The sequence below is a fragment of the Brassica napus genome, chromosome C7 (assembly GCF_020379485.1).
Source record: "Brassica napus cultivar Da-Ae chromosome C7, Da-Ae, whole genome shotgun sequence".
NCBI lineage: Eukaryota > Viridiplantae > Streptophyta > Magnoliopsida > Brassicales > Brassicaceae > Brassica > Brassica napus.
This window is the reverse complement of record NC_063450.1, coordinates 25,148,724-25,156,366: the sequence shown is the minus strand read 5'-3', so window position 1 is coordinate 25,156,366 and position 7,643 is coordinate 25,148,724. Positions and strand designations below refer to the sequence as shown.

Genomic DNA, 7,643 nt, shown 5'->3' with positions numbered 1-7,643 from the left:
AACTCAGGTGTGTATAGCCATGACTCAGTACACAAGGGACCATGAGCAAGAAGCATTAAGTTCGTTCAGTTCAAATAAGGTTGTAGTTGGCTTCAAAGACTGAGTTTCAGCAATCAACAAGTTTCAGGAAGAGTCTTCAAGGCTCGAAGCATACAAGTGTTTTGAGAGGTGCATAAGTTATTCAGGTGCAAAGTAATGTTCTTTACAAGGCATTTCAAATCATTGCTCCCAATGCAAGTAAATGCAACCTATATGCTCTAGACTCTCCTAGAAATGCCAATGATGCAAACTAAATGAATTTTTTTTTTTTTATGCAAATATATATGTATAATGCAATGCATGAGACTCAAAATCATCAAAGCAAACGTGATCAAATACTTGGTACCTCCCCCAAACTTAAATGACACAGTCTCTGTGTTGTCAAGGAGAGAGAGATACCAAAAAGAGAAAACTAATATGCAAAAACGAAATGGTATATACAAGGGAAAGTAGTGGGTTACCTTCTATGGAGAATGAGTAGAGGGAGATGCTCCCTCCTCGTCGTCCTCAGGTGGTAACTCTTCAAGGTGCTCATCAGTAAGAGTGCCCATCTCTTCAATGTAGAAGGCTTGCCCGAACACAGTTGGTTTCTTCATTTTCTCCTTGATGTCAAAGTGGAGAACATGCCCTTTACCCAAATGGAGATCAATCGTGCCCTCTTTCACCTTAACAATTGCTCCTGCTGTAGCTAAGAATGGCCTTCCAAGAATCAATGGGTCCTGAGCCTCCTCACCCATCTCAAGCACCACAAAATCTGTAGGTATCTCATACCTTCCAATCTTCACAGGTAGGTCCTCTAAGATGCCCACAGGGTACTTCACTGAACGATCAGCTAACACCAGAGAGAGTTTACACTTCTTGTACTGAGTGAATCCAAGCTTCTTTGCAACAGACAAAGGCATCACGCTGACACTAGCTCCCAAATCGCAGAGACATTTCTCAAATACCATAGGTCCAAGAGCACAAGGTAGTGTGAAGCATCCTGGATCCTCTAACTTCTCTGGAACATCAAGCCTTTGGATGATGGCACTGCACTCATGGGTAAGAATCATCATGCTTTCCATCCTTCTTCTTTGCAGCTACAACATCTTTCAGGAACTTGTTGTATTGAGGAATCAACATGAAAGCATCGATGATGGGCATTGCAACCTGAGCTTCACTCATTTGCTTGTCAAACAAAGCCTTGTACTTCTCTAGCAGCTGCCTCTTGAATCTACCAGGGAATGGTAGTTTGGGTTCATAGGGAGGAGGAACAAAAGAATTCTCACTTGCTGGAGCAAGAACTTCACCATCCTTCACTGTTTTCTTCTCTTCCCCAACCTTTCCTTTACCCTTGGCTTCCACAATCTTCTCCAAGATTTCATCATTGATTTTCTCATCAACAATCACCACTTCATCATCTAAGTTGATGGCCACCTCCTCACCTAGTTTCTCAGCATCCCTGGTGAGGGTTGTAGGAGGTAACTGCTTACCACTCCTAAGGGTGATAGCTTTGGCCTCCTTGGGGTTTGGTCAGATTTTCCAGGTAGAGATCCTTGCTGGCGAGTCTGGTGAGTGTTCATGGAAGCAAACTGATTCTCTAAATTCTTGACTGTAGAAGCAAGATGTGAGAACTTGTTGTTGAGCTCATTGTAGCTCCCATCAATCTTGGAATGAAGGTTCTTCAACTCATAACCAACATGCTTCTCACTTCTAGTCTGAGACTCCAAGATTTGTTTCAGCAGGGTGTCAGTGCTGCTCTCTTGAGGAGCAGAGGAACCAGATGAGGGGTTTTGATGAGGTTGATAGCTGCCTTGCTGGTTGTTTCGAGGCGGATAACCACTCTGTTGGTTGTTGGGATAGGATTTCTGTTGGTAGTTGTTGTACTGAAAGTTGGGCTCTTTTTGTACCAGCTACCATTGTTGTTGATGAAACACAGCTCTTCCTGACCTTCCAAACCCTCAACCTCATGGACAACAGGTGGTGTATCTTGGCTTGGGTTACCAACAAAGTGCAGCTGCTCTTGTGTGGCTTTATCAGCAAGGAGGATGTCTATCTTATCCTGTAGAGCTTTCAACTCCTTCCTCGTCTGCTTATCATCTGTTCGACTGCTTCTGTCGTGGTCTCCACTGTAGACTGCATCACTTTACCATGTTGTCAACCAGCTCCTCTGCATCTTCCTCAGTTCTCCCCAAGAAGAACCCATTGCTAGCTGTATCCAGTCTGGCCCTGTACTTAGGAAGAGCACCACGGTAGAATGTGCTCAGCAAGCTCTCCTTAGAGAAACCATGGTGTGGGCATTGAGCTTGGTAGCCCTTGAATCTCTCCCAGGCTTCACTGAATCCTTCCAAGTTCTTCTGTTGGAAACTGGAGATCTCATTTCTCAGCTTAGCAGTTCTTGAGGATGAGAAGAATTCTCCAAGAATGCTCTCTTGCACTCATCCCAAGTGGTGATAGAGTCGCTGGGTAGAGACTTCTCCCACTGACGTGCCTTATCCCCCAAAGAGAAAGGGAATAGCTTGAGCTTTAAGGCATCTTCGGACACACCATTGGTTTTTGACAACCCACAGTAGCTGTCGAACCTATCCAAGTGATCAAATGGGTCCTCCAGAGCCAAGCCATGATACTTGTTGTTCTCGATCACGTTGAGGAGTCCTGACTTGACCTCAAAGTTGTTGGCTGCCACAGCTGGTGCTCGGATTCCGAATCTATGACCATGTATGTTGGGGCGGTCGTAAGTGCCAATGGGTCGAGCTGCCCGCGGTTGGTGTTCTGCCCCTTGCGGTGGATCTGCCATATCAATATCCAAGTGGGCCTGGTGTTCTTCTTCTCTTCTAGCTCTAGCACACTCCCTCTCAAAAGCTCTGATGTCTGCTACTATTGGAACTAGGTTTGATGGACCCCTGCTCCTCAAGTTCATACACCTGAAAGTGAAAGGTAGGTGAAGAAGAAGAATCAGTAACAAAACAAAATAAAATGACTTAGTCTCAAGCAAGTGACTAAATCTCAATGTTTAAATCTACTCAGAATTTGGCAACGGCGCCAATTTGATGTTAGGAGTTTTCAAGGCTCCTAAGACAAATGTGTTGTAGTATAGTGATTGTCGAACCAGTTCTGAGGGATATCAAAGCACTGAGAATGCAAGTACTCACTTAATCTAAGTGCAACCAATGATTTAGATGGGTTTTAAGCTATGACTAAAACTAGAAAGCAATAACAGAATGATACTTCTTGACTAAGGGAAAAGAGAACTCATGGGCATAGGGATTAGACCTTGGGTGATCAAGTATCGAACTAAGGATGGCAAATGATCAATCAAACTATCAACCTTAAGCCTAGACACAATTCTAAGCAAGCTCTATGTCTAGATGAATGCTCATTTGCTAACATATCTCAAACATCAAATGTCTTTGGTTGAATAATATGAAAGCAATCATTACTAACAAGTCTATTAGCTATCTTAGCATCTTTAACAACAAATGTCTTTGGCAAAGTATACTAAAAGCCTAGGAGAGTTGTCTCAGGCATTTCATCAAACACCTTTTGGGTGGGAAATGCCTATTGATCAACTTTTGAGTGGCCAACTCAGAAGATGCATTATGAATACTCTACTAGCAAGGAACAAGAATGATCTACACTAAAACATCCTAGAACTAACCTAATCACCCTTGATCTCCCTAACCCATGAATTCAAAAGGTGATTACTCACTAATCTCCATGATTCCTCTTAAACCCATATTGGATTTCAGATTAATCATGTAGAGAAATAGATAAGAAATCAACAAGAACACAAGAACATAACAATCAAAATCCAAGAGATGAACTTCTCAAGAGAGTTTTGTGTATTTCTCAATAGATCAAGATAATCTGCCTGGTGGCTACAAAAGATGTTTAAAACATAGGTTTTCCAAGTGCAAAACGTCCAAAATAAATTGCAAAAAGGCCCTCGGGAAATCATGATTTCGGCAGCAAAATAACGCGGAGCGACTTGCAGGTGTCGCTCCGGGAAGTCGCTCCAGGGCCGATTTTGGGTGTCTCCGGGTGAGAGGTCGCGAGCGACTTTGGGTGTCGCTCCAACGGGTCGCTCTGGATCGGGAGCGACCTTGGTAGGTCGCTCTGAGAGGTCGCTCCAGGGTCATCTAAGACGGTTCGGAGTAACGAGAACGCGAGCGACTTCATGGCGTCGCTAGGAAGGTCGCTCTGAGAGGTGGGACACAGCGACTTCGTGATGTCGCTCCGGAGGTCGCTCCCATGCTCTGCTCGTTTAATGATCAATTATTTCACCTCCTTCGAGCTCCAAATGCATCCAAATGTCCCTAAGAACTCCATGTGGCACTCCAGTACCTAATAGAGACTCATGTATGCAAAATGCAACCTAAACATGTCTAAATCCTAATCTCTATGATGAAAATGCACATGGATGAATAGATAAAACAATGCAAATATGCAAGATATCAAACATCCTCAAATAGACACGAAAGAAATCTCGGAAGGCCAACACCACGCAAAGCACGGATATAGCAGTTCACACAGAGTTTGATTACGAGATGACAACTCGTAGTCTTCCTTCTACACCAAGATAAAAGCCATCGGCAGCAACACACCTGATAACTCTAATAAAAAACCAGACGTAAAGGTCTCGTGAAACTAGTCATACAAACCTTTTAATCCAGACGAACTACGAAAAGGCTTGATCCTTCAACAAGGGTACGTAGGAAGCCGTTCATAAGGCGCAGCCCCAATCTATCGCGTTCGACTTTTGAAGAGCGCGAAAAGAACCACTCACACGGACCTTCGACATTAATTCCACCTAACTCACCTAACTTGCCTAAATTGCCAAGCCACTCGCTAACACATACGCTAGAAGCTCATGGTTCTAACGAGCTGGGGGGCTTACGTTGGGTCAAAATCGGTCACGACATAATCAATGTCTGAAAGTCCGTAAAAAATTGGCATGAACGTTTTACCAAAATAAATCTTAGAAAAAGATCTATTTTTACGAAGAATCTTGCGGAGAAAACACATTCACGAAAAATCGGAGAAAGGCGCGAACAAGGTTGCCGAGTAGCAACCAGCGCAAAAGCTGGTCGCTACGTAGCGACTGAGCTCTCACCAAAGCCCGGTCGCTATTTAGCGTGCTCGGTCGCTACGTAGCTTGCTCGGTCGCTACGTAGCGTGCTCGGTCGCTACGTAGCGTGCTCGGTCGCTACGTAGCGTGCTCGGTCGCTACGTAGCGTGCTCGGTCGCTACGTAGCGTGCTCGGTCGCTACGTAGCGTGCTCGGTCGCTACGTAGCATGCTCGGTCGCTACTTAGCGTGCTCGGTCGCTACGTAGCGTGCTCGGTCGCTACGTAGCGTGCTCGGTCGCTACGTAGCGTGCTCGATCGCTACGTAGCGTGCTCGGTCGCTACGTAGCGTGCTCGGTCGCTACATAGCGTGATCGGTTGCTATGCTCTCCCCGAAACTCGGTCGCTACGTAGCGTGATCGGTTGCTACGCTCTCCCGAAGCTCGGTCGCTACGTAGCGACCGAGCTCTCCCCAAAGCTCGGTCGCTACGTAGCGACCGAGCTCTCCCCAAAGATCGGTCGCTACGTAGCGACCGAGCTCTCCCCGAAGCTCGGTCGCTACGTAGCGACGGAGCTCTCACAGAAGTTCGGTCGCTACGTAGCGACCGATCTCTCACCGAAGCTCGGTCGCTACGTAGCGACCAAGCACGTACACGGCTCGGTCGCTACGTAGCGACCGAGCTCTCACCAAAGCTCGGTTGCTACGTAGCGACCGAGCACATACATGGCTCGGTCGCTACGTAGCGACCGTGCTTTCTTGAAAATCGATACGACACATATCCATGCATTCTCGTCTACTCTTTAATGCTATCTCCCGAAGACCATAGCCAACCCATTTCATGTTTCTCGTCATTTGAAGTCATCAATCGAACTTTACGATAAAAACCGCGGAAAGTTCGTTTTTATCGAAAGAAGCCGTAATAAACGTTTCGAGTTAAACAACAGCCCAAAGATACCTAGGACGTGACTCGAAACCCACTTACGATTTCTTAACCAAAAGCCCATAAACCGTAGGACTGTTTATGCTTGGTTCGCAAGGAAAGATAAATGTCAAGTTTCCGCGGATAAATAGGAAGTATTCAAAGATAATTAGAAAGATCGGGAAAAACAAAATATCTCCATTTTTTAGTTATGACGGCTTAAGGGCAGAAGAGAAAATAGCGTAAACCGACCTAGGAGCGAGTATATAAGGAGTCCTAGGCGAGAGGCACGAGGAAAAACTTTTTAGACGGAGAACTCTCGGCACTTAGAAACTCTGAGGCATTATTCTCGACATGTTCTGTTTCCATGACTGGCACCCGATTACCAGACGAACGCGCACAAGCAGTTCGATCTCTTGGTTCACTCTTGAACTACGTTCGGCTTGATCCTCGAAAGGGGTACGTAGGCAGCCTTTCATAAGGTTCAGTCCGAAATCAATCAAAAGCTTTTCTGTATTTTCTTCGTCTTTTGTTATCGAGCTGCGACTAAACTAGGTTTGAGCTTTTAGGCCGCTAGAACTAGGTTATTCGCTGACAGCCTTTGCGGCCAAAGCTTTTATGATCTCTTGTAATGATCGCAACGCTCTTACGCGGACTCGAAATAAGATCTACTGTTTTCTCTAAATTCGTTTGTTATCTTTTCATGATTTCCGCATATATTTGGTCACTTGTCGTTGGCTCTCGCAGAGATCCGGGACCTCTGGAAAATTAAAGTTTTCCTAGTTTCCTAATTTAAACGTAAATCGACAGTGTGAATTTCGATTCTCACAAAGATGAATCTGATCAGAGAAGCTCTTCTTTGATCATGTCATCTTTTCGATGGATCTGTTGCATGTGGCTCCGGATTCTTCACCATTGATGATATTGATATTGTATAGATCAGGCCAGAAGCTGGGGTTTGAGCCGTTTCTCTTTTTCCCTTTGTGGCTCTCTTTAGTAAAATTCCCTCTTCTGCAAATTCCGTCTCTCTTATGGAATTTTTTTATCCCGGTTTCAACAGTTTCGTTCTCTTTCAAGTCTTGCTTCTCGAGATTAGTTTGGTCTGGACTATGGCGGTCCATGTTGGATCAATTAAAGCCCAATGGCTTTAATGGAAATGTGAATGAATAATGACTGGGCTAAAAACATTAAAAGCCCACAAAACACAAGTAAATAAATGTGGAAAGTCCCACATCGGGGAGGAAGAGAAGAGTTGAGATGTTTATATATGTCCCCATGACAAAAGGGTGTAAACGACTCAAGGAGAGAGGATGGCTCCCTGCGCACGTCGCCGCCGCCATCCGGCCGGCTCGGCGTGGGCGTGGGCGTGGGCTTGGGCTTGGTTGGCCCAATAAAAATATTTTTTTTTGGACCAAGTTAAGCTCAACTTTTTGCCATTTAATTCGGAAAAAAACGACATGCGTTTTTATTTAAAACGACACGTAGTTGTTTAAAAAAAACGTCATGCATTTTATCCTCTTGAATTTTAAACGAGATAAGAGTCTTGGGGAATAGGTTTTTCGAAACTTAACTTCCCGTGATCTCCGCGAGATCTCCGCACACGTTCAACAACTGTTGCAGGAATTGGCTCTCGTTCATCT

At 45.0% G+C, this 7,643-nt stretch overlaps 1 non-coding gene across 1 annotated transcript; it reads left to right on the top strand.

The window, feature by feature from the left end:
* Positions 1-2,301: 2,301 nt before the first annotated feature.
* Positions 2,302-2,408, top strand: LOC125590800. Its single transcript, XR_007326802.1, has one exon. It is a non-coding gene; the product is annotated as a small nucleolar RNA R71 (small nucleolar RNA).
* Positions 2,409-7,643: the final 5,235 nt, after the last annotated feature.